The sequence below is a fragment of the Vipera berus genome, assembly GCF_964194415.1.
Source record: "Vipera berus genome assembly, chromosome: 2".
Lineage (NCBI taxonomy): Eukaryota > Metazoa > Chordata > Lepidosauria > Squamata > Viperidae > Vipera > Vipera berus.
In genome coordinates, this window is record NC_138203.1 from 142,860,029 (window position 1) to 142,885,956 (window position 25,928).

The 25,928-nt window shown below is 42.3% G+C and overlaps 1 protein-coding gene across 1 annotated transcript in view; it reads left to right on the top strand.

Annotated features, from left to right (window-relative positions):
* Window positions 1-14,306: 14,306 nt before the first annotated feature.
* KMT2D (lysine methyltransferase 2D) overlaps window positions 14,307-25,928 on the top strand; it is a 124,716-nt gene continuing 113,094 nt past the window's right edge. Inside the window, exon 1 of the mRNA XM_081317957.1 lies at window positions 14,307-15,113. The gene's annotated coding sequence lies outside the window, so the exon portion shown is untranslated. The remainder of the gene's footprint in view (window positions 15,114-25,928) is intronic.

Sequence of the window (25,928 nt, forward strand, 5' to 3'; positions counted from 1 at the left end):
AGGTTGCATTGTAAGAAACATTCTGGAAATAAAGATGATGCTAGAGGCTTTACACTGTGCCAGCTTTCCATTTTACCTTGTCCCGTTTTCAGTGTAAATACTCTATTAAAGTGAATCAAGGTTTTCCTTTAAATGAGATTTCTGTATTGAAATCAAGAACTTGTGGGGGGGATGGCATTAGACAATAGGACAAGGATTGGGAGGGAGCTTCTGTGCTTTGCTTTGTTTCTGTAATTAAACCCTTGTTTTCCCTTATGGCTTCAGCCTCCTAATTAAGACTGCCTGTACATTCTGATTTATGTATATAAAAGGAGGAAAGACTTTCAAAATGGTTTAAGATTGCAAGGATTAAATTTGCACATTGTACACATGTAACATGTACGTGTAATCATGTTTTAACAAGCCACACCATATGGCTTATGGGTTTAACAGGCCCCACAATTTAACAAGAGACACATCATGGGTTAGCACAATATGTGGGCCAGGTCATTGATGCTACCTGAATTTGCAGACATTGCAAAGGAGATTTCTTTTACCATCCTGAGAGCTGGAAGCAGCAACTTGAGCATGATGATTTCTGCGAGTTCCAGCCAGGCGTCTTGTTTTGCTATTTCAACGTTATTCTGAGCATGGCCTATATTGGAGGTGTCCAACCTTGGCAATTTTTAGACCTGTGGACTTCAGCTCCCAGAATTCCCCAGCCAGCCATGCTGGGAGTTGAAGTCCACAGATCTTAAAGATGCCATGGTTGGATATCCCTGGCTTGTATGATCAATGGCTCCTGCCTATTTTCGCCATAGTACACCTGTGTTTAATGGAAACCATAAATGCAAATGCACCTCTACCTTTTGTCAGCTGTGCTGGGAACATGGTAATGATCTGCCTTGCTGAGCACCCAAAACTGAAGAAGCTTTGGGCTTCAGGCATCTTTGGTACTTGCTGTGTCCTGCTGCCGAGGGTAAAGCTAATTTGATGCTAATTGTATCAATTATGTTATTAGCAGCGCAGGAGCAGTATTGAGCCACCACCATCTTGGGTTTTGGCTTTCTTTGAGGTTGCATCAACAGCCTTCAAGAATTCCCTGGGAACCAGCTGAATCCCACTTCTTCCCCATATCTGATCCAAAGAGCTATGGGAGAGTTGATTACAGCCATCCATTTCAAGGATGGTGAGCTCCCCCTCTTTCCCTGGCATCTCCCTTATGCATTAGGCCAGGGGTGTCAAACTCAATTTCATTGAGGGCCGCATCAGCATTGCGGTTGCCCTCAAGGGGCCGGGTGGGTATGGCCAGGGTGGGCATGGCCTGGGTAGGCGTGGCTAGAGTGCGTATGGCCACTGGGTGGGCGTGGCCAGCTCTACATTGTTCGCATCAAGGGTGCCTATGGGGGCCTGGGCAGGAGTGGGACAGATCTGAGGGTCTCTGGCAGAAGGAGGGTCTCTGGGCCAGGGCCAAGGCAGTGGGGGCCGTTCCCTCACTGTTTTCAGGATGGCTTCACGGGCCACATGAAACCACTTCGCGGGCCGGATCCGGCCCCCGGGCCTTGTGTTTGACATGTCTGCATTAGGCTGTGCTTGCTGCACTCGGATCGTTTGTGCTCTCTCATAAATCAGGACACCAATGCTGACAGCTATTCTTCGGGGCCAAGAGGGGACAACTGGTAACCTTCCAGATGGCTGAATTATAATTACCAGCATTCTTCTCCACTGGCCCTGCTGGGAGTTGGACTTCAGCATCTGGAGGTCCCCAGGTCTTCCCCTGTTTTGGAACTGGATTTTTCTCAAGGGGTATTATGGTCTACCATCATGCCAGGAACTAGAGCTTAGGGCACAAGGATGCAAAATAGCGCTAGTTTCATTCTAGAGAGAGAGCAGCCATAGTAAAGTAGGGAAAAGGGGCCTTGGGATGTCACATACCTTTCTCTGTGGGCTGGAGGATACCTTCCTTGTATGGGAGGTTTCATTATCAAATCAGTGTTTGTATATAGAGAAATTGCTTCAATCCACTAACTACTGGACCTTTCTGGAACCATGATGCTCTTCTATCATTCTGGCCAGCCTCATTGTTGTCTGCTCTGCATCCACTCTGCATTCCATAATAGAGAAATGTTTTTATTGTACTAATACTCTGTTGCAAGAATAGAGGACCCATCTGTTGGCAACAGATCTACACCTTTTTAGAGGGGCGAGTCTGCAAACTTTATACTTGGAAAAGTAAAACTAGTGCTTCCCAAAACAAAAATGTTTAGAGAGCCATCAAGTCCCATTATTTGAAACTATTCTTAAATTTGTCACTGCAGTTGTAAGTGCAGGTGAGTGGCCCAAAATTTGATCATGCGATCCTCGGGGTGCTGCAACGGCCATAACTTTGAGAACAGTCATAAATGCCATTTGTTCAGCACAATAATTTTGAAAGGTCTTTAAGTGAGGACAACCTGTGTGTTATAAATGTGTGTTATAAATATGCACATTCAAACATTTTTGAAACCATAAAGATAATTTTTGTTTTAGGTTGCACATATATACATTAAATATTGGAGTATACTTCTTAACAGTTTTAGATTTTCATGTTATGGTAAACTATATATCTACTGTGCAGACACATAGGTCCTTAAGTACTCCCCGTTTGCTGATAGGAAACCAACTGGCAACCAAGAGAACAGATTAAGTAGCTTTTCCTCCCATCTTAAAGTTTTGACTATTAACATGTTAATACTAAAATGGAACAAGAATATGGAAGTTTCCATTACTGGAAAGGTGCCATGAAAAGGAACAGATTAAGCCAAAACTGAATCACATTTGGTTGAATATAGAGTGGAAGCCAAACTTCTGATGTGAAGCTTTATATAGGTACCAAACAAAGGTACTTTTGCTTCTACAAGTTTTTACAGTCATGCTCCTCATGATTTTCATATTGAAATGATTGGTGGTATCCTGTTCCGCATCAGTATTTATTGCTCTACTGTAGTGTACACTGTAAATAAAACAAAGATGAGAAGGCGTGGATGTTGTTTTTTTAATCATTGTGCTAACGCTTCTGGATTTCATAGAAATAAAACCAAATTCTTTTCTCTTGGATTTGTAAGAACGGGCTGTTTTCAGATCATGACATTCCTCAGTAAAGTTCAATAAATGCTTTCCTGACTATTTGAATAGCCACTACATCTATCTTCAGTAGGCAATTAAATGGCATTAGATGTACTTAACAACTTCAAATACTCACCAACAATCTCCCAAGCTTTTAGACCTGCCCATATTTGCACACTGCACAAAATCTGATGTGGACTTGACCCAGTGGAAATGGTATATCTTTGCCCTGTAATATAGATGTTCCAGAAATATGTGTATGCTTTTTTTAAACTGGTGTAATCTGGCATCTCAGCCCAAAAATGCTTTATAAGAAGTGCTTGCTGATGGTCATGGAGCAAAATATCGCCCTTGCCCTTCAGAAGTTTGGGCATTCAGCTTCCATTATCTCCAGGTAATAGGTTATTGACATTGACGGCAAAAGAGACAATTTAGTGCAAAATACCTGAAGAGCAGTAGATTGCTTGTTTTCTGCTTTTGGGAAGCACAGAGGAAAAAGGGTTTTACATAGCCCATCACAGTCTACAGTATTTTATGACTTGATTTTTTTTTAAAAAAAAAACCTTCAGATTTATTTATTTATTTTATTTTTATTTTATTGAATTTGTATACCGCCCTATTCCCGTAGGACTCAGGGCGGTTTACAGGGCAGTATTTATGGTATTCTAATACTAATCAAGTATCAAGCAGATCTAGAAAGTTGCTAATCCTAGACAAAAACTGTAGGGGAGTTTGGTCTTTTGGTAACCAAGTTCTCTTCTAGGAAGGAGACAGCTTGTCTTAAAGCATTTAGGGGAGGTTTGACATCTGAAAGTTACACAGAGCCCTCTAGTGACTAAAAATTCAATTTAGTATCAGTTTTGCCAAACTAGGTGTCCCATCTCTGTTGGATTTAAGACTGATTTTCTTTTATCCATGCTGTGAAATTTCTGCTTACAGAAATTTAAGTCTTTCAGGTTGACAGTCCTGTAGTCTAGTTCAGGCACTTGCAAATCAGTCCTTTGGAAATGTGTGTTAGACTTAAATAAACGACTATCATTACAGATATAAATCTAGTTCAGCTTTCTTTGATCCTTTCCATCTAGTAGATTAACCTTACTGACTGGAAATTCATGAGCTTAAGCAACGCTAGTAATGAAACTACTGATGAATTTAAGCAACAGATCACTTGTTTATAGCAGTAATAAAATATGCGCAATAGCATTTCCATAGGCCAGACATGTCAAACACAAGGCCCGCGAAGCCATCCTGGAAACAGTGAGGGAACGGCCCCCACTGCCTTGGCCCTGGCCCAGAGACCCGCCTCCTGCCAGAGACCCTCAGATCTGTCCCACTCCTGCCCAGGCCCCCATAGGCACCCTTGATGCCAACGATGTAGAGCTGGCCACGCCCACCCAGTAGGCCACACCCACCCGGCCCCCTGAGGGCAACCGCAATGCTGATGCGGCCCTCAATGAAATTGAGTTTGACACCCCTGCCATAGGCACACCAGGACTGGACAGAATTCCAGGGCAAATAATTTCACTACAAAATCAAATACCTTAAATACGCTGCAGATTGTTGGGGGCAATAAGCTGACTTTGTAATAATGGCGCTTGGGGGGGGGCGAAAGCCCTAATAAGCAGGCATATACATAGAATGAAGGCTATTGCTAGGCACATTGGTTTGTGCTTTAGATTGTAAGCCGCCCTGAGTCTTCGGAGAAGGGCGGGATATAAATGGGATTTTTTAAAAAAATGCATGTTTAAAGCTGGGCAATACTTAGAGCAATAGCAATAGCACTTAGACGTAAAGACCTCTCTACAGTGCTTTACAGCACACTCTTGAGCAGTTTACAAATGTCAGCATATTACCCCCACTAATCTGGATCCTCATTTTACTGACCTCGGGAGGATGGAAGGCTGAGTCAACCTTGAGCTAGTCAGGATAGAACTACTTGTGAGCAGTTACCCTGCAATACTGCATTATAACCACTGTGCCACCACAGCACAAACAAAGGAACGTATTGGAAGGAACAAAGTTAAGGCCAAATCTAAGTTCCTGCTTAGTACAGAATTCAAAACTAAAACATTGACAGGACTGTTCAGGTTGCACTTAAATCTACCAGATGAAGAGCTACTCATCTCATTTAGCAATTGATCCTCCTGTTGAACTGTTCTTAGTGTTAAGGAAGTTTAACAATCAGTTGGAATCTCGCCTGTCTACAACTTGCCTTGGATTTCTGGACAGTAAAGGACAAGACACCCCACCTGCATGGAGGCACCCCTTCAGGTGCTTGCTGTACCACATCTGTTCTAAAGGCTAAAAGTGTGTTCATTAACCATCTATTGTAACAGTAAGTTTCCAATTCCCTGTCTAAAGCAGGACAATTATGTCCTGCAGTTTGGAAACTAGGCAGGGTCAGATTCCAATTTAACCAAAATTAGCCATGTTTAATTTCCTTAACTTTGCTCACATGCAGACCCAGAACAGTAACAAAATTCTAGGCACTGGAGGTTTCCACATCATGGTTTTACTTTTCCTCCTCATCTCTCCACCAAGGTAGAGGGGGAAAGGGTAAAATAGGTATAGAAAAAAAAAAGATTTCAGCACTGACCTGACTATTGCAGATTCTCCCTCCCTCCCTCCCTCCCTCTCTCTCTCTCTCTCTCTCCCTCTCTCTCTCTCTCTCCATTGAAAGACATGCTCATGTCATTTTCTAGGTAAAGCCTCTGTCTCATCAGATTCACAAATTAAATCAAATTTGTAAGACCACGTTAGGATACTGTGACAGCGACGTGCATACTATACTTATCTGCGGTGGATAAAGCTGTGAAATATAGTTGATTATTTTCGTAGCAAATAGGTAGTAGAAGCAGTTAGGTATTTTTGATATTCTAAATATCTGCCCCATTTAAAAATATTTTTTCCTACTCCTAATTGCTCCCTGCATTTTAAAAAAAGCTCTATACAATTTGGCAATTATTTGCTGCTGTTGCAGGACAGATTTTTGAGTAGTTTTGGCCCCAGAATTCAACCATCTGAATCAGTCTCCTGTTTTTTGTGGGGAAAAAACAACCCTGGGCCAGAGGTGCTTAGTAGTGTTTGAATCTTGAAATAATCCATTTATTAATATTTTAAAGGGGAGATCTGGGAGAACAGCAGATGTGGAGCTTGCTAATCTTTTTCCATTGAGAGCACCGAGGAAACTCATCCCATTTGCTAATCCTACTGTTTGTCTGTTGACCTATTGAGCGGAATAGTTCTATGGACGACCTTTCTGCATGTATGTTTTCAGCAACAGAAATCTGTCTCCTTTTAACACACTGGTCTTGCTGCTCAATTTCCTTAAGTTTGCAAATTACACACAGTTGCCCAGGTAAGTTACACCCTCTGGACTCCAAACCATCAGTTCTCACATAAGCCTCGGAATTCACCCAGCAAGGAGAAGATTACAGCCACGATATCAACCATCAGCAGCATGAATCTAAGAGACAGAAATACAATCAAACTCTTGTTGTTCTTATGGAAGCCCTCCTTTAGTAGGAATTAATGTATGGTTAGCTACTTTTAGAGTACAATGTAATTATTCAAAATACTTCAAAGACAGCTTTAAAGGTAAAATGGTTTCTGAATTTAAACACAGGACAATGGCAAATAAATAGAAAACACCAATAAAACAGGTAACCCAACCAAGAAATACAGCATCAACGATTCAGATAAAACAACAAAGCAAAAATAAAAAAACAAAAAACCAAGTGTAAGATTTTAGCAAAAGCTTGGAGTGATGGGGTTATACAACAAAAACCTTTGTGTGTGTGTGTGTGTGTGTGTTTATAAATATTTACTTATAAAATATTGCATTTTTTTATAAATACTATAGATACACAAGGTTTCTATTGCAGAAGCTGCATTAACCACCTTTTTTGTTTATTTTATGGAACAAGCCAGCAAACATTAAAACATATACAAAAGTTTAAAAAGGTCATATAGTATAAATTACATAGAAGCCACAAAGCTGTGAGGAAGGTATCAGCTGCCTTTTGTAAGCTATAGCTTCGGATAAAAATAAATTGCTATTGCCCTTTAGAAATTGGACTCTTAAAAGGAAAGCAATGATCTGTTCATCATCAGGGGAATTCAATATTGAATTAACTAAAGTTAAAAGTTTTAACTGACACCATATAGAGAGTGGACATATTAACAGAACAAGGGATGCTGGTTCAACCTCCATTTTTGAACAGATATAAATCTAATTTTCATACAGAGGTTTGAAACTCTTTCCGGCTGTAGCCCTGATGGATAATGCATCAATTTAGGCCACAGAAAAAGGGCCTCCTGTGATGAGCATACATAATCTTTTAAAAAAAAATAAGGGAGAGCCCAGGAGGAAAGAGCAATTTTATAACAGAGATGGGAGATTCTGTCCCTACTTCTCTGTTTTGAAAGGTAGTCCAGATAAGAAACAACCCAGGAGTATTACAGTAGTTCTTTTATTTTAAGATTAAGAGAATCTTGCAAGTCTGAAACTGCCCCTCCATTCCTTTACTTTTACTCTCCTCTATTTCAATAGGCAGTTAAGGCTCCAAGAGGCATACACCCCACCCCCCACTTTTGATATAGAGAGAATGGCTGCATCATCAGTAGCCATGGGGCAAGAGGAGGAATAGGAAAGCTTGAGTTGTCAAAAACAAGCCTCAACTATGTTGTTCATATAATTAAGATTGAAGAGAAAGAGGGCAAGATTGCATCCTTGCTTATCTCTTGACAGATAGCAAGAGGTTCTGTCAGGTCCCCATTACTATTACCATTGAGCTTTATGATACTGTAGTGTCTTCGTGTAATTGTATAATCAATGCAAGTAGATGGCGGTCTAATTGTTCAGGCTGTTAATTTTGTCCTGAGTTCCTCTTGGGATATAGAATCAAATGCCACCTTTAGCTCTAGTAAAGTGATATAAAGTGATATAATCTCCGTTTGGGGGATTATCAGTAGCATAGCAAGGACGTGCAGTGGGAGATGGTCCACCCCAGGTGGACCAATAAGCGGGTGTATGTCTGGCAACTTAGGGATTACAAGGAGACTATCTGGAGGATTGATGGTGGGGATGGAGTTGAATTCTTCTGCCTTCTTCTGCCAGCATGTTGATCAGCTGTTTTGACGGTGCTGTGGCACAGCAACACCAAAGGAGAGGGTGTTAAAAATAATCCACTCTGGGCATCAAATATGTTAGGTATGCTACTGTACAGCATTTTTTTTGCTAAATGGTGTAGAATTATACACTGGGTGATTGTTGAATATGCAAACCTGAAACCAGCCTGCTCTGGAAAACGTGTTTCTTGGACCTTCGGAACCATGACCAATATATTGCCTAAAGAATTTCAGAGATTTGCTGTTGCCTATTTTAAAGATTTGTTGCTTGGGATAGTATAATAAGGAAACTCATTATATGTAGATGTGAGCTGGAAAAAAATGTCTCCCTCCCCCCAAATAGCATTCATTGCTGCTTCAGTGGTCAGGTTGTGATATAAACACATACAGATAGTCCTTGACTTGCAAGCACAATTGAGCCCAAAATTTCTGTTGCTAAGCAAGACAATTGTTAAATAAGTTTTGTCCCATTTTACGACCTTTCTTGCCACAGTTGTTAAGTGAGTCATTGCAGTTGTTAAATCAGTAACACGGTTGTTAAGTGAATCTGGCTTCCCTATTGACTTTGCTTAGATCCCGGGATACTGCAAACGTCACAAATATGAGCCAGTTGCCAAGCGTCAGAATTTGGATCACGTGATTACAGGGATGCTGCAATGGTGGTTAAGTGTGAAAACAGTCATTAAGTCACTTTTTTCAGTGCTGTTTGTTTTATTTGTTTTATTATATTTGTATACCGCCCTTCTCCCGAAGGACTCAGGGCGGTTGTAAAGTCGGTCCCTACATGAACGGTCCTAAGTCAAGGACTATCTGTATGCTGTTCTTCTTATATTGTGAACCTTGAATAGCAATCCAGACTGATGCACACCAGATAGCTTTCTGGAACACAACACTTTTGTGGGCCATGATGCAAGCAGAGCTCAGTCAAGAATCCTGTTACCAGTTTTAAATTCTCATACCAGTTTTAAATTCTCATAAAGTGACTTGTTCAGACACAATTTCTAGGTGGTTCTAATTTTTAACATCTCCAAAAAACTCAGGACCGTTTTGAGGGAAACCATTGAGTCAAATGTACATCTCATTATTGGGGAATATATGGCTTAAGTTGCTGCACCTTAATCTGATCCATTAAAATTAAATCAAGAAGTCAGTCTCATTGACCAGAATACGACTAAAGCACAGGTAGTCCTTGACATACAACTTACTTACTCAGTGGCCATTTGATGGACCATGAAAAAGGAACTTACAACCTTAGATGGCAACTGCATGTTGGGCACTGAGCAACCAGCCTGCATTTATGGCCATTTGTAGTGTGACCACATGACAATGTTTTTGCTGGAAACTGGCATTTTCTTCCACTTTCCCACAAAAAATACCCATAATGAAAAATGGGTTTGTTAACAACCACAGCATTCTCTTAATGACTGCCACAAAAAAAATGTTGTAAAACTGGGTGCAGTCATGTGATGACCCATTTAACAATGATCACATCTTATGATGCAAAAGCAGACTCCATTCTGGCTGCATGTATGGAATAATAAATAATATTCAAAGAGCACAACCTCTTAATGACAATAGTGCTAATAGGAACAGCTGTATAAAACAAAGCAAGTCTTTTGAATTCACTTGATCCTCATGGACACATTTCTCTAGTTTTCTTGTCAAGAACACACAAGAAAATGGCCATTGCTGTCTTCCATAAAATGCATTTATTTTGTTAAGTACTACCACCAGGCTTTTCCCCCACCCCAAATTCTAAAACCACTCAGATGCAGATCCCTCTGATCAAAGTTTCTTCATCAAACTCTTGAGGCTGACTGGCTGAGCAGTCTGGGCCTGGTACAACCACATAAGAATTTGAAGGCAGGAGGCTATGATCACACATTAAGTAATGATCTTTTGGATCTCTCTCTCTCTCTGTGTCTCTCTGTGCGTCCGTATGTCTATGGAGATGCTTCATGGCCAAATAAAGCCCAGTTTTGTACCCAAGCTGAGTTGGACGAGTTCCCATTGTCCTTGGGAGGCCAGCTGCCTGCAGTCCAACCAAGACTCAGCATGGATAGCACCTGGATACACACAGGATACACTAATCTGTTTGATGAGAGACCAAAATATTAATGACATGGGAAACGCCATGTCAAATCCTAGTGGCTGCTGAAGCTTGGCACTGTAGAGATAGTCAAAAGAAACATATTTGGAATCAATGTAAAGTACCATTCTGTGGCAGGTATGAAGTTTTTATTAACAACCCAGTACCACAGGTTAACATAAGCAATAATAAAGAATACAAAGCATTGCAAAACATGTTAGGTAGTCCTCAAGCTACAACAGTTTGTTTAGTGACCTTTTGAAGTTACATCACTGAGAAAAGTGACATCGTTGATTTTCACACTTATGACCATTGCAGCATCCCAAAGTCACGTGATCAAGATTTAGACGCTTGGTAACTGGTTCATATTCATGACGCTTGCTGTGTCCCAGGATCATGTGATTATCTTTTGCAACCTTCTGACAAGGAAAGTCAGTGGGAAAGCCAGATTCACTTAACAGCCACTACTAACTTAACAACTGCAGTGATTCACTTAACAAATGTGGTAAGAAAGGTCGTAAAATGGGGGCAAAACTCACTTAACAAATGTCTCACTTAGCAACCCCAATTTTGGGCTTAATTGGGGTCGTAAATCGAGGACTACCTGTATTCGGTCCAAATCTATCATTCTAACCTCTAAAAGGGTCCTGTCTCATGCACTAGGGAACCTTTTTTTTGAGGAATAATTGTTTATTATATAAGGATTGGGGGAGAAATACACAATTTTTCTTGAGGAGAAAATGCACACATATAAAGCAAGTAACTTTACACTCCTCCCAAAAATGAAATTATTATGAAGTAAAAGTATAAATACAAATAAAAAAATACCAGTATTGTGAAATGCAAAGGAAATACTGTAATCATGAACAATATAGTACTGGAGTGGATTTCCAAAAACAGAACCAGCCCAGCTGAGACAAAATAATAAAATTATTTTACCCTCAGAAGTCCTCACTTCTGAAAAGCAAAGGTTAATGACTCATGCCCATTTCACCACTTGGTTAGCCTTTTACAATGCACCATTTGTTCGTTCACTCATTCATTCATTCATTCATTCATTTGTTTGCTACCCATCTCGCCAAGACAACTCCACATCAGGTCATTTGTGAAACACCCCTCAGAAAATGGCTGGTTCAAATTGGTGTAAACTCTTTTACAGATGAACTCTGTCAATACAGACAAATCATGTAACAATAAATGTTGGAGATACCATTACAAAGGAGGAACAACTCATCCTGCATGGTGGTGATGTTAAAACAAAAATCCAGTATTGGACAAATATACATCAAAATAGTCTGAAAATTCTCAAAATAAAATTTACTCTGAAGCCACAAATACTTTTTTAGACATAATTCCAGAAAACATAATTGAGAAATACAGTTAAGATATGTACTGACAATTGTAAGAACAAATATGATACAACATTGGAATAGAAGAACTTGGCCGAAGGGAAACCAAAATGTAAAATTATGGAGCAATGGCAAAATTGATAGTATAAAGCAGAGTTCCCCAACCTTTCCAGCTTTGTGGACTGGCCAGGGGGAGTGGAGGAAGAGGGGATGGTTCTGCACAAATGGAAGGCAGTTGCCTGCTGCTTGTGCAAGTGGGTGTGTGTGTAAGCACGCACGGTCACCTGCTACCTCTGTGGCCCAGTTGCAAAGGGCTCAAGCCCTGGTAGTGGGCCGTGGTCTGGGCATTGGGTACCTCTGGTTTACAGGGTATAGCAAAAATCAGGCTTCACAGTTTATCTTCAATTATATTAAACATTTGAATTGGCTGCCATTTTCTTTTAACTCTTACTTGTTTGATGCGTGAATCTTTCAACACTCCTAAACACTTTCTCAGGAAAAAAATAAAATATATAGGGTCTGACTTTTGGTATATCTTGTATATCCATAATATGATAGTATCCATTGGTCCAGTGGTTAAAGCACCAGGCTAGAAACTAGGAGACTGTGAGTTATTGTCCCACCTCAGGCACAAGTACTGGCTAGGTGACTTTGCCTCTCAGCCCAACACACCTCACAGTTATTGTGGGGAAAATAAGAGGAGGAAAGAATATTAAGTATGCTCATTGCTTTGACCTGCTTATAAAAATAATAAAGGTGGAATATGAACAAAGAAATAATAAAACTTTGTGCTATTGTTACTTTAAAAAAATAAATGTTTTTGGTGAAATCTATCATTCAAGATTTTTAAGAATACTAAAGATAGCCAAAGGATCAATCAAACTTTTATTTCCTCCCTATATTTATATTCCAGCTCAGGACTGCAATCAGAACCATCACATTAATTTATATAAAACCAACTGATCAGAAACACATACAGTACAGCATCCAAAAAATAGAGATGAATCTACAAAGTACATTTGATGAATGAACCCTAATGTATTTTTTTCAATAATGATAAAAGCAAGTCGTGGGTTACAATGTTGCATGAATCAGGCCCAACAGGCCTTTTTAAGAATCCAGAACTTCTGAAAATGACAAATGCTTCATAATATTTACATTTAAAAATTCCCAGAAAAAATGAAGCTGATCAAAAGGTGGTTTTGATAACCCGAAACAACCATTTACCAAAATATCTCGCTGTACCCAATTGCTTCACAGTGGCAACATGTGGAAAACAAAGGCATTCTAATTTTTGATGAGTGAATATGAATGCGGGGAGGAGCGGGGACACTTTGGCTGGTCAGTTCCCAGAAACTGTAATTAGTGACTAATACAGACATGTCAAACACAAGGCCCGGGGGCCAGATCCGGCCCGCAAAGTGGTTTCATGCGGCCCGCGAAGCCATCCTGGAAACAGTGAGGGAACGGCCCCCGCTGCCTTGGCCCTGGCCTAGAGACCCTCCTTCTGCCAGAGACCCTCAGATCTGTCCCACTCCTGCCCAGGCCCCCATAGGCACCCTTGATGTGAACAATGTAGAGCTGGCCATGCCCACCCAGTAGGCCATACGCACTCTAGCCACGCCCACCCTGGCCATACCCACCCGGCCCATTGAGGACAACCACAATGCTGATGCAGCCCTCAATGAAATTGAGTTTGACACCCCTGGATATTAACATTAGAAGTGGGCAATATTTTGGAAATAATCAGGAAAGGAGGCTTCAGAATGAACAAAGGCCGAAGAAGTGTATAGTATCTGCAACTCTTGAAAGTAGCTACCTTATGTCTTTTTCTGGAGTTGTGTGGACTGCCTGCTGAGAAAGAAACCCGGCTGCACTAAGGAGTTACAACGAGGAGCTTACATTTAATGTCTGCATACTCTAAAGCGTCCGTCCAATCCAGAACATTTGCACACCGCCTAAATACGTGCGTACACCACACACACACCCCACCTCAAAGAGAACTTTACAGCACGGTGCAAAAGCATATGCTTTCCATGCAGAGATCTCAGATTGAACCGGGGGGGGGGGGCGGGGAGAGAATCGGTCCTGTATAGAGTCTATATAGAGCCCCTGTAGAATCAGGGTCGATTCAGTCTAACGCAGCTTCCTACGTCGGCATCCTCTTCCCAGACCAAGCTCCACAGAGATCGAGGTGGATCGGAGAAGTCGGCTTTCAAACGAACCGAAACCGTTCGAACGACAACTCCCAAGCCCACCCCACCCCACCCCGCCACCCCCGAGACCTCGGGAGAGTTGTAAGCTACGACCGCTGGAGGGCGCAGCGGGATCTCACTTGGAGAAGTCCCCGAGGCCGGCGCCTGAGCGAGCGAGCGCCCCCTTTCGGGCTCGGCAGAAGGCTTCTCCCCCTCGGCTTGGGCCAAATTGTCCCGGGATCTCTTCCCTTGCATCGTTGGCCTCTTGAACATCTTTCGCGTCCGCGAGGAGGAAGCCGCAGCGCCGCCATCTCTTGCCAGAGCTGCACCTGCCTCCCGCTCCTCCCGCCGCCTCGGCCAGGGCGGAGAAAGGAGGAAGGGACCTCTGAACCCAGCCCACGTGCTTTTGTAACCCACCCGGCCCGGACACCGAGGGGTTAAAATCGGCGAAGTGATTCGCCCACCGAGCGTGCGCTGCGGCTCCGTACGGACGCATCGCTCACTTCCCCCCCCCCCGCGCGCGCCATTTCGGCGTCTCCTTCCGCCATCGAGCTTCCAACACAAAATAAAGTACCGGGTCGCTTCCTTTTGCGAGACATCGCGCCCGTCTCGCGCCGAAGGCAAGGGGGGGTAGGATTTGGAGCGGGCCTAAGCTAGTCCCTTCCCGTCCAGCGGGGAGAGGAAGCCGAGCGAGAAAGGGGGCCGAAGAGGAGGGACGAGTCCCTAACTCCGGGATCCCACCCTCCCTTTGCATAGGAGGAGGAGGGAGGAGGGAGGGGGAGGTTAAGCAAACCCGGAGCTGGCCCAGCAGGACCTACTTTCCTCTCTGAAAATGGCTGCCTCGGTGAACACTTTCTGTTCAATTCCTTAAAGCCCTTCGTTGGGTGTGTGTGCGGGGGGGGGGTGGGGAGCGGAGGGGGAGAAAAGCTCAGCCACCGATGCTTCTTTGACGCCCCTTCTCTGCTCGAGCTGAGGATTAGAGCGCGAAGGGAGCAGGTGAGAAGTTTAAAGGAGGAAAAAAAAAGGGAAGGAGAGCGAAACAGGAAAAAGAAAGAGAAGAGGCCTGGAACAGAAGCTGGGGAGGAGATTAAAGAAAGGACAAAAAAAGAAGGGGAAATCTTCCCCAGGCCGAGACACGGAGCAAAAGCCTGGGTCGCGTCGGCTTTTCTTCGCGAGAGAGAGAGAGAGAGAGACGATGAGGCCATTTAGCCTGCTTGGGGAAGGTTCAGGCCAGCGAGTAATGATGGTGATCAGCTAAGACTCCGGGTTAGTTCGGGGGCTGCGGGGGCCTATTGGCGAGGGGAGGCTTGGCGAGGCCGGAGGGAAAGTAGGAACGTTCCGGCAGACGGGGAAACTCTTGAACGTTGGCTTTCCCTCCGTTCGCTCCCCCTCCCTGGGGAAAACCTCAGCGTTCCATCCGGAGGGCTCCAGCGTTCCATCCGGCCTCCCGAGCGGTCGGTTTGGGCAACCTCTCTCGCTAGAACGGGGGGGGGAGTGGGGAGGTCTAGGAAGGGCGACCGAGGCGGCAGCGGCAGCAAAGCAGGGCTCTTCTTCCTCGGATGCGGCTGCTTGAAGATCAAAGGCGAACCCGGAGCTCCCTTTGTGTGCCGTCCTAGGAAGATCTTGCCCTCTCTCTTCGCTCTTTCTTTTGGCCTTATTTTGAAACTCCGAAGTATCGTGGTGGAAAGGAAGCGAAGCACCCTCTCCCTCCTTCTGTAAGGGGGCTGGGCTGCCTGGTGGTGGTTGTGTTTTTGTTTTTTTTTAAACCCCCCCCCCGGGTGGAGAAAAAAAATATCTTCGAATATTTGGATTTAGCATCCTTTCTGAACCTTTTTTTTAATGGGTTTGTGGGTTGTTGTTTTTTTTCTTTCCCCTGAGTGGCTATAAGTAAACAACCAGCATCTATTTGGCATCTGGTTTTTTTGTTTTTTTTTCCGGGAAAGGAGGGGACAAATGCAAATCTTTCCTTTCCCCCCCTTTTCGATTTTTGGGATAATGATTTCTGCTGTATCTTGCCTATGGATTTTGGCGGGTGAGAATTCCTGGATCGTCTTGTAGAAGAAGAGAGGTAGGTGAGGGTTTGCATTTTTCTAGCCCCAGTGCTAATTTCTTTAACTGTATTTGAATATCGATGCTCTTTGTATCTTGAGGCTGTATTTACTTCAAACTTCTCGACCTTGTTTGTTTATGTTGTAGCATTTTGGTGCACGAGAAGAAATCTGTTTAGAAACTGTTCAGGAAGGATGCATGGTAAAAGGCCTTGGATCACAAGCAAACTGAAAATAGGTCTATGTACCCTTGAAGCTTAGGCCTCATGTTTCCATTGGCTTATATAAATAAGTGACTGTGTGGTGGACGGTGGTGGTGGTGGGAAGTATGGCTCCCTTTATATATCCTCCTTACTGAGAGAATCGAGTTATATATTTTTCAGCAGGAGAATCTGTTAATTTATTTTCCTGTCCATTGCATATCCGCTGGTATGTTTTGCACAAAGAATTAAGCCAGAGGGGACAGTACTTGTGTGTGGGGTCAAAATGGTTGGTCTCATCATTGTATTATTTTAAAGGTGGGGGGGATAGAATTAGAAATCATTTAACACAGAGGTGGAAGTGTTCATTCCTCTCCCATTTATTTACATTTCTGTTTTGTTTTGGGATTTGGATTAAAATGCTAAGAGTTTGTTTTTAACGTCTAGCTGGGTGTTTCTTAACTCAGCTGCATATGTGTGATGGGGGTTTGTTTAAATAGAGAGCTTAACTGCCCAAGAGGTTATGGCTGCTCTTGGATGGAGTAGTTCCCTTCTGTCCTTTAGATAGAACTGCCCTCTTAAAAGCAATGCTGTCCAGTTTTACAGCCAGAAGCCTGTTTTTTTTCCAAAGCAAAGCAGCCAACTGGAAAGCCTGCTTTACCCAGCAGTCCTTTAGTGACCAGTGCAGCCTGCATGGGATTATGGAGGACTCCAAAGGGATTTACAGGAGAAGAAAGGGTGGGTGGAGAGGAGAATCGTATTGGCATTTTCTCTCTCCCTGAACCAGCAGACACCAAGGTGGTTTCATGCTTGGATACAGGGTGGCGGGGTTTCTACTCATCTCTGAGCTGTTGAAGTTCAGATTCTTCCTGTAGGTTATTTTAAATGCAGAGCTGCATAAATTGAGTGGATGGCTTTCCTGTTCTGGTTTAATGGGAGGAGGGTTACTGATTTTTGTCCCTCTGGCTGTCAAAGGGGACTTTGTGGGCTACACCTGTTGCATGGATATCTGATCACTCACAGTTGGACCTATGCTGCCTGGGGTTTAAAAAATGGAGAACTTTGATTTTCTTAACAGTGGGTAGAGAGCAGCTGAACAGCAACTGGTTTTGAGGGGAGTTAACATGAAGGGACAGATCTCACTTGAGACTGCACTGGATGTTTAAAATCCCACTGCATACATAAATAGATTTGGCAATGTTATTACTGAGTAGAAATGGCTGTACCCTACCTAGAGCTTTCCAGGCACAAGTATTTCCAGAGCATTTATTAAAAAAATGCAAAGGAGTTTGTAAGCGTAATATATACTTGTATATAGGAATACTTTTTGACTACACAAACATACCTAGATGGACATGCATTCTCTTTGTATGACTGTGTTAGAGAAAGATCTGGTGATGATGTGAATTTTATGTTCAGTTGGAAGGAGGTCAGGGAATAGACCTGGTGGAGCACACTCCTCTAAGGCGGGCTGTGAATCTTCCTTTGATGTCAAGGTTTCATGATGTTCAAGCACATTGATTGCAGTGACTGTGGATGCCAGATCTTTTCACTGTGACAGTTGTGCCTTGATTACATCCTGACAAGATACTAATAGCATGTTCTGTGGAGCTGTCTTTGAAAAGTTTTTGGTAATTTCATGTGGTCCAGAGGATGCAGCTAAGTTAGACAGTAAGGCTACCTATGTTGAAACAGTTCCCCTGAGTACTATTGCTTTGAGGGATAATGTGAACTATATTAGAAATTCACTGACATTACATTGTAATGTTTCACCTCAACTACTGACCTCAGAGCCTTAATGTCAGTGAATTTCTAATATTTATTCAAGTTTGGCCAAGTAGAGTCTTCAAGCTGTTTGCCACTAGCAGAACTTAATGTTAATTACTTTATTTCTGCTGTATCTAAAGAGTGCTGCAATCTAAATGTGCATTGGTCCATGAAACTTGTTATGCAAAGTCCCAGCCTTAGGTTCTTGGTTTAAATCTGTAATTATTTTAATATTGAGAGATCCTAGTATAGAGAACATTTGTTTTTGAGTTCTTTGCTTTTTCACACTTCATAATTGCATATAAAAGGTAAAGGTAAAGGTTCCCCCGCACATGCGTGCTAGTCGTTTCCAACTCTAGGGGCCGGTGCTCATCTCCGTTTCATAGCCGAAGAGCCAGCGCTTGTCCGAGGACGTCTCTGTGGTCATGTGGCCGGCATGACTAGACGCCAAAGGCGCACGGAACGCTGTTACCTTCCCACCGTAGTGGTCCCTATTTGTCTACTTGCATTTTTACGTGCTTTCGAACTGCTAGGTGGGCAGAAGCTGGGACGAGTAACAGGCGCTCACTCTGCTACGCGGCACTCGGGATTCGACCCGCCAAACTGCCGACCTTCCGATCAACAAGTTCAGTGTCCTAACCCACTGAGCCACCGCGTCCCTTATAATTGCATATACTTGTTGCCAAATTATAACTTTTGCATACCAGTCTCAGCCTATCTCCTATAAGCAAAGAACGATTCTTTTGGAATGCCGGGTTGATATTTCACCTTTTCCATTTAAATGTTTGGGAGAAAGAATGTTCTGTTAAGTTTCCAACATTGTAGAATAACCTATATGTAATTTACACAGTTTGGAATAAAGATAGAAATCAATTTGCTATAGCCTAATTGAGGATGACATCCACGGAATCTTTATCCAGTATTTGATCTACTAACCATACTTATATACTTTGGTCAGTACACATGGATAGGAAGAGAGTTGGATTGTTATGTAGGCAGATGCAGGATGCTGGGGGTTCTATAGATAATCCTTGACTTATGTCCACAATTGAGATCAGAAACTGAGATCAGATCAGATCATTTTTTAGATACTTTTCATAGTGTCATTAAACAAATCACAGGGTGGTTAAGTGAATGGCACAGTCGTTAAGCAAACCATTATTCTGAATGGGTGTTTTTTGCCAGAAATGCCAGAAATTGGCAAAATATCGCAAATCATGGTCATATGACTGTGGGACACTGCAACCAGTTATAAAGGCCAGCCAGTTGCCGAGCGCTGAAAATGCGCTCATGTGACCTCGGGGGAGGCAACATGACGGTCTGAAATGCTTTATGGGCTGTAAAGCACCCGTTCTGAGAGAGTCCTAACTCCAAACAGTTGTAAAATGACTGACCGGATCCATCAGTTGTAAGTCGACTACCTGTAGTTCAGCATCTGGAGGGCTATAGGTTCTGTATTACTAGGCTACACATGCAAATGTTGTTGAAATTTGAAAATTGCTAATTCTGTGATGCCTTCCACACTTATTTTGGCAGAAGTAGAGAACTGCAGCCATATATGAATAGAAAAGAACTGTTAAAGATCTTCTCCCCAGAACCAAGGTTTCTGTATTGTAATTACAAATAGTGTAAAATTGACCTTACTTGAATATGAAGTGCTAATGTGCTGTAGGTTAACTTTCTTCGATTTTGGATTCTACCTCTCAGTTCATTGAAGCTTCAAAATAATAATAAATAATAATAATAATAATAATAATAATAATAATAATAATAATAATAAAATAACTTCTTAAAATAACACATTGAAGAAGGGATATCTACATCAACTTAGAGACTACAAGATGGTGGTAAAATCGCTCTGGGAGAGAGAATGATGATCTCCGATTATAGAGAGGCATCTAGAACTGAGGTTCTGAATATTTCCAATGGTAGATTTGGGCAAGTTCATGCATGGGCAGACTATATTTAACTTTCCCAGAAAGCATGAAATTCGCACTTTTAGCCTGGCAACCATAGAATTGCATCCTGGAGAAGGCAAGGAATTCCATGCAAGTGGCTGGGAGAGAAGAGGTTTATACACTATGGAAAGAAGACAAGCTCCTCTGCCCTCAATGCAAGTGTTAGACCTTTCCGGATTTTTTATTTGACTTTATTACAGTGCAGACCTGTCCAGCGATTCTTTAAACAGTCTTCAAAGTCAGTTTCATGTGCAATTGACTGCATCGATCTAGTCTGGAGGATTTCAATCAATGGATAATTAAAATTAAAGGTAAAGGTAAAGGTTCCCCCGCACATGTGTGCTAGTCGTTTCCAACTCTAGGGGCCGGTGCTCATCTCCGTTTCAAAGCCGAAGAGCCAGCGCTTGTCCGAGGACGTCTCCGTGGGCATGTGGCCGGCATGACTAGACGCCAAAGGCGCACGGAATGCTGTTACCTTCCCACCGTAGTGGTCCCTGTTTTTCTACTTGCATTTTTACATGCTTTCGAACTGCTAGGTTGGCAGAAGCTGGGACGAGTAACAGGCGCTCACTCTGTTACGCGGCACTTGGGATTCGACCCGCCAAACTGCCGACCTTCTGTTCGACAAGCTCAGCGTCCTAACCCATTGAGCCACCGTGTCCCTCTAATTAAAATTATCTCTGTCTAAATCAGGGGAGTCAAACTGCCAGCCCATCACGCTGAAACCACACCCACCCCATTGTCGGCAATAGGAAAAAAGTCGCGATATGTTGCGACAGGTCACATGACATTACGAGTTTGACACCCCTGGTCTAAATGGATTTATAGCTAGCCATATTACCCAGTGTTTCTCCTTCTATATTCAGAGCACAAGGAACTTTATTTTTTATGATGAGAGCTTTCAATATTTTGTGACATAGTTTTTGTGTTTAAAAAAGAAGTCTCAAAACTTCAGTGCTTTAAAGCAACTTTTCATATTGTTGGGTCTCTGAGTATATAATATTTGGAGTACAGATAGTCCTCAACTTAGAATAGTTTGTTTAGTGGCCATTTGAAGGTACAACGGCACTGGAAAAAATGACTTACGACGGCTTTTCATACATATGACCGTTACAGTATCCCCTTGGTCATGTGATCAAAAGTCAGCTGCTTGGCAACTGATTCATATTTATAATGGTTGTAGTGCCCCGGGATCAGGTGATCACCCTTTGTGGTTTTCTGAAAATCAAAGTCAATGGGGAAGTCAGATTCACTTAACAACTGTGTTACTAATTTAACAGCTGCAATGATTCGCTGAACATCTGTAGCAAGAAGGGGTCATAAAATGGGGCAAAACTCACTTAACAAATGTCTCACTTAGCAGCAGAAATTTTGGGCTCAACTGTAGTCATAAGTCAAGGAGCACCTGTACAACTTTAATCCTCTTGAATATAGAATGCGGAGGTTATGGGAATATTATTTCAATGGGTTCTGGAAGTTGAAGATTAGGAAGTGCTGGAACACTGGATTATAGTTGGTAATCTTTGTTGTTGAAAATGTTGTAAGTGGTGTGCAATGTAGAAAAAAGATGTTTTCATGTATGTGTAAGGACAGGGTGATGTAAAGCAATTCGTAATTTTGACCGGATGGCTTAGAAAAATGTTATTTTTAGGCTTGAAATATATATTTCCTCTTCCAATGAAAAAGTATTATGTTCTTGAAAGCTTTTCTAGAATTGACCTAGAGGCCCTTCAAGGACTGTTGGTGAGACATCCCTCAAACAAGGACAAGCAAAGAATCCGAAAGATTGATTTAATTTCTTGATATATTTTGTGAGTGTGTTAAATACGGAATAGTTCTTAATGTTAACATTTAATCTAAATGAAGCCTGCATGGGGTATGGTTAAGCTTTGCCTTGACATGGTGCTGAGCGCCATGGAGGCCATGGAGGTTTTCCATCTAGAGTCCAAAAAGTGATGTAGTTGTGTTTTTTTTTACAAAGCATTTTGCATTACCTTGAGGCTTTGTTCTGGGTATCTGGAGGAGATTCTTGCACATGTGGGGGTGCGTGGTGCGTGCTGGCAATCTTTTTTGACAATTCTTGTAGTTAGCATTAGATTGAGGAAAAGTTTTGAGTGATGCAGAACAACATGGCAGCTTGGCTTCACTTTTAAGGAAAGAGAAGAGGACTACGCTATTTCATTAAGGTGCTTTAAACAGTGCATGGGATGAACCTTTGTGGAAGGGAAGGACTCTTTCAAAGTTTTGCATAGCCATAATATCTATTGATATGTACGGTATGTTGCAGAATTAATGTTGAAAAAAATAGCAACTGCCTGTGATAAAGAAAGATAGACACTCTCACACTGAGGTAATTCTTTAGCAACAAACTGGAAATGACTTGCCCTTGTTTTTTTCTGGGAGGTTTTAAAATATTTTTTAGACTTCCCCGTTTAGTCTAAGCCCTGGAATTGGCTGGTGATTTCTCATCCAAGTACTATCCAAATATGATCTTCCTTAGCTTCTAAGAACAGGTAATGTTGATCAGATGGTATTAGACACAGTGGTATGATTGTACAGTTCTGTAAAAAATTATTAACTCTTTCATATTTTTGTGATTTTTGCCTGACTTTACTAACGAATAGTAAGGGAGCTTCATTTGAGTCCTATTGATATACGAGGGCAATTTGGAAATAAACCTCTGTTTGGTTATCAATGACAGACACTCACAGATGCAGAACTTTTATAATACACATTAGAAAACTGTAACGTTACATTACTTTTGGACATAATCATCATTGAAATTGAGGCACTTGTCATAACATCTTACAAGGTTTGAACTTCCTTAGTAGTAGTTGCTTGGTGCCAAATCTGGGCTATAAGGGGTGTGTGTGTGATCAAAAACATCCCAACGGAACTGCTTCAAAAGTTCTTGGGTGCGTCTAGCGGTGTACGGGTGAGCATTATTGTGAACCAACACCACACTGGAAGTCAGCATGCCCCGACGCTAGTTATGGATGGCTCGTCTGAATTTTCATAACGTTTCAGACTTCTGAATTGATGGTCGAACCACGCTCCATGAACTTCACTAGCAGTACTCCTTCGTCATCTTCATTTGGCAGGATTTTCTATGGCAACACTTCCAGTGTGGTGTTGATTCACGATAATTCTCACCCACACACTGCTAGACGCACCCAAGAACTTTTGAAGCAGTTCCATTGGGATGTTTTTGATCACACACACCCCCAGCCCAAATTTGGCAATGAGCGACTACTACTAAGGAATTTCAAACCTTGTAAGATGTTATGACAATTGTCTAAATTTGAATGGCGATTATGTCGAAAAGTAATGTAACGTAGTTTTCTAATGTGTATAATAAAAGTTCTGTATCTGTGAGTATTTGTCATTGATAACCAAATGGAGTTTTATTTCTGAATTGCCCTGGTATGAAGGGAGCTTGAGTAAATGGACAACACTAACGTTGTGGTGCTTATTTTGTGCAAGTCATCCAGTACATGATGTGTCAGTGTGAAAACATAATTACCGCCTTCCAGTTCAATTAATTCAATAGGGTTAGTTATGTGATTACTTAACAATCCGGATTGGTTTGGGTAACCCTTGCATAAGGCTCATAAATGGCTCTCTTCATCACAGTGACATTCTTTTCTTTAAGATAATTTTTATTAATTTTAATTACAGTAGTCAAAAGTAATAACTTAAACTAGGTGAGAGAAAAGAGTGGAAATAAAGAATAAAGTGCAGGAAAAAAGAAATATATTTTCCAACCTTTATCATAAGAAGTCTAAGCATACTTAATAATTCTTCTCTCTGTATTAGGTTAATTAGTTATCCCTTACTCCCATTTCCCATCCCTTATCTATAAGCAAATGCATAAACATCAACTTTTCAATTTTGCTATCAGCAAAAAAGTCAGAAGCTTGCTAAAAATGTCTTATTTTAACCTTGATCAAATAAATAAACTTTATTACTTCCTTTTCACTTCTTAAAATTTAATTCAATCAAATATTGTTATAGGCTTTATTTTCTTTTCAATTCTTCATCTGCACAGATTTCTTCAAGGCTTTAACAAGTTTCTTTTGTAGACTCAGTAAGAAAATAGTTTCTGGGTCGTTCTCCTGGTTTATTATTTGTATTTTTCTTTAATTTTTTAAAACTTCAGCCAGTTTCTGTTGCATATCCAGCACAGGTGGTCCCTGATGTATTTATTTATTTATTTATTTATTTATTTATTTATTTATTTATTTATTTATTTATTTATTTATTTATTTATTTATTTATTTATTTATTTATTTATTTAGATTTATATGCCGCCCTTTCCCGAAGGACTCAGGGCAGTTTACAGGATATTTAAAAGAAAATCAATACAAAAGTTAAAACAAATTAAAAAAGATTAAACGAAACCCTGAGAAAAAATAAAAACCCAGTTAAAATTAAAAATTAAAAAATTCTCAGCCTGGGCCAGAGAGCTCGAAGAGCCAGGTCTTCAGGTCCCGGCGCAATGAACGGAGGTCGGGGGCAGTCCTAAGCTCCGCGGGCAGCTGGTTCCAAAGGGCAGGCACGCCCACTGAGAAGGCCCTACCCCTGGGTGTTACCCGCCGGCAATCTTTAACCGGTGGCACCCTGAGAAGACCCTCCCTGTGGGAGCGCACTGGACGAAGGGAGCTTGATGCTGGCAGGAGGTGTTCCCTCAAATATCCCGCACCCTCGCCATTTAGGGCTTTATAGGTCATCACCAGCACCTTGAATCTCACCCGAAGGGCAACCGGAAGCCAATGCAGCTCGCGGAGTAGAGGTGTTACATGGGAGTATCATGATCAGTAGAATGGCTTGCCTTCAGAAGTTATGGGTGCTCCATCAGTAGATGATTTTAAGAAGAGATTGGACAGCCATTTGTCTGAAATGGTGTAGGGCAGGGGTGTCAAACTGCCAGCCCGCGGGCCGGTTGCATCATACAGAGGCCGCGCCCACCCCAGCTCTGGCAATGCAAAAAAAGTCACGATACGTCACGACATGTCACATGATGCGGCAAGTTTGACGCCCGTGGTATACGGTCTCCTGCTTGAGCAGGGGGTTGGATTAGAAGAGTGGTCCCCAACTTTTCCGGCTCTGCAGACTGGCCCAGTGTGTGTGGGGGGTAGGGGATGGTTTGGGGCATGTGCACGCTGCTTGTGCAAATGCAGCTTTGCACACTTGCCTGCTGCTGCTTGCATGGCCCGGTTCCCAACGGCCCACGGCCCAGCACCAAGCCTTGGACCGGGGGGTGGGGACTCCTGGACTAGAAGACCTCCAAGGTCCCTTTTAACTCTGTTTGTTGCTCTTTTCTGTTCTATCATTTGCCCCGGTGACCACTACAAGTTATGACAAGGCTGAATGTAGTTGGTTCTGGACTCCTTGCAGTTCTAGCCATCCCAGCACCTTTGTGGTCCTATGATTGTGATCTGGGTTCTTGGCAACCAGTTCACATGTAGAGCCAGTTGCAGTGTCCTGCAATCCACATGATTGTCATTTGCTACTTTTCCTGCCAGCCTCCCCAGAAAGTGAGTGAGGAAGCTGCCACGAAAGGTTGCAAAACCATTGGGGTAAGTCTTCCCCATCCACCTACCCTCCCTAACCTGTGTCATACCTCTCTCGCGTATCCTCTCATACCTTTGCACATCTTCCCCAATTGTCATTGTGCCTCTCACACACCCCTTTGCCCCCTTGTACATCCTCTCCAGCCCTTGTGCATCCCTCACATCCCCTTACACTCTTGTGCACTGCCCCTGCCCCTTCCCCATGCCTCTTGCAAACTCCCAGAAACCCTTCTCACAGCCTTCCCAACCAATGTTGTGCCTGTTACACACCTTTGCTCTCTCTCCCCCACCCAGCAGCAACCACTTACATGCCTGATACAAGTTCTTGCTAGCTTCTCCACTGATTTTGGTTGTGGGAAGCTGGCAGGAAGTTGCCTCGCCTAATAAATGTGGGATTCAGTTAACAATGGCAACCAGGACTGTAGGGATTGCCATTGCTAAGTGATGCTGCTTCACTTTACAACCACGTAACTCAGTGATGGAAATTCCAGTTTCGATAGTTATCATAAGTGGAGGATTTTCTGTAAAATATCTT